General features: G+C 51.8%; 1 protein-coding gene across 1 annotated transcript in view; it reads right to left on the bottom strand.

Moving 5' to 3' along the window:
• The window catches only part of PRRT2 (proline rich transmembrane protein 2), a 25,429-nt gene extending 25,047 nt beyond the window's left edge, over positions 1-382 (bottom strand). Inside the window, exon 1 of the mRNA XM_018559149.1 lies at positions 205-382. The gene's annotated coding sequence lies outside the window, so the exon portion shown is untranslated. The remainder of the gene's footprint in view (positions 1-204) is intronic.
• Between the last annotated feature and the right edge of the window lie 580 nt (positions 383-962).

Here is a 962-nt window from a genome sequence, read left to right as displayed (position 1 = left end):
TTCTGCCTGGTCTCACCCTGGTACCCACCTGCCACCCTCAAAAGCTCCTGGCGTCCACACATTAGCCCGCAATGCATGCACAGACCCCACCATAAGCCTACCGGCGCACCCCCTTCACTTTGCACCTATAGCGTAAAAAATTGTCCAGACAGCAAATTTGTTAAGCAGATCCCATCCCGACACACCTAAAGGAAAGCATCTCACCTCCTCTCTTTCCTTCTGTCCTCTCTCCGGCCGTCTCCTGGGGTTAGCTAGAGCAAGGTGATGGAGATGTGTGGCTCTGCGCCCCTACAGGTCAGCCCTAGTGGGGTTCGTCTCCCACCCACCCCCCGAACACAAAGCAAAGCAGCGAGTGTCTGGCTGTGAGAATACAGTGTCTGTGTCGCTCCCTCTCTCACTCCCCCTCCCACTTTCTCCGCTTTCCCCCCTCTTCTTGCCTCCCTCCCTCTTTCACTCCATCTCTCTGTCTCTTTTAGCAACTGTAAGGATGCGCCGAGGCTCTCAACACGCCATCCTCCCCACCGCTAACCCTAACCAGGCAACCACACAGTTATTCCATGACATGTAATTACTGAACCTCATCGCGCCATTCCGGGACTGACTGTAATCACTGAACCTAGTAGTGACCCAAAGTAATTGAGTTACGCTGTAGGTGACCCTAATCACGCCCTGCCATTTTCTAGACGTGACCCATTGGCCCTGAGCTTGCTCTTGTGCCAATTTTATGGTCACAGGGCGCTTGGCGCCCTAAAATGTGTATCACTGCACCGGACAGATGATGCGGTGGAAGAATTTTGTTTTAGGGTTGTGTTGTAGGTACGGTGATATGGATGAATTTTGGCAGGTTTGGATGAGGTGGTTGCACCTCATAGTAAAAATCTGCATACTTATAAGTCTTGTTGGCTAAATGTAAGCCTATAGTGGTTTGATGAAGGACACCCTGGCAGGTGCCAATAGGACTG

This window comes from Nanorana parkeri, unplaced genomic scaffold, assembly GCF_000935625.1.
Source record: "Nanorana parkeri isolate BGI_ZX_2015 unplaced genomic scaffold, ASM93562v1 scaffold379, whole genome shotgun sequence".
Classification (NCBI taxonomy): Eukaryota; Metazoa; Chordata; class Amphibia; order Anura; family Dicroglossidae; genus Nanorana; species Nanorana parkeri.
The sequence above is the reverse complement of the archived record's forward strand: the minus strand, read 5'-3'. Positions and strand labels throughout refer to the sequence as shown.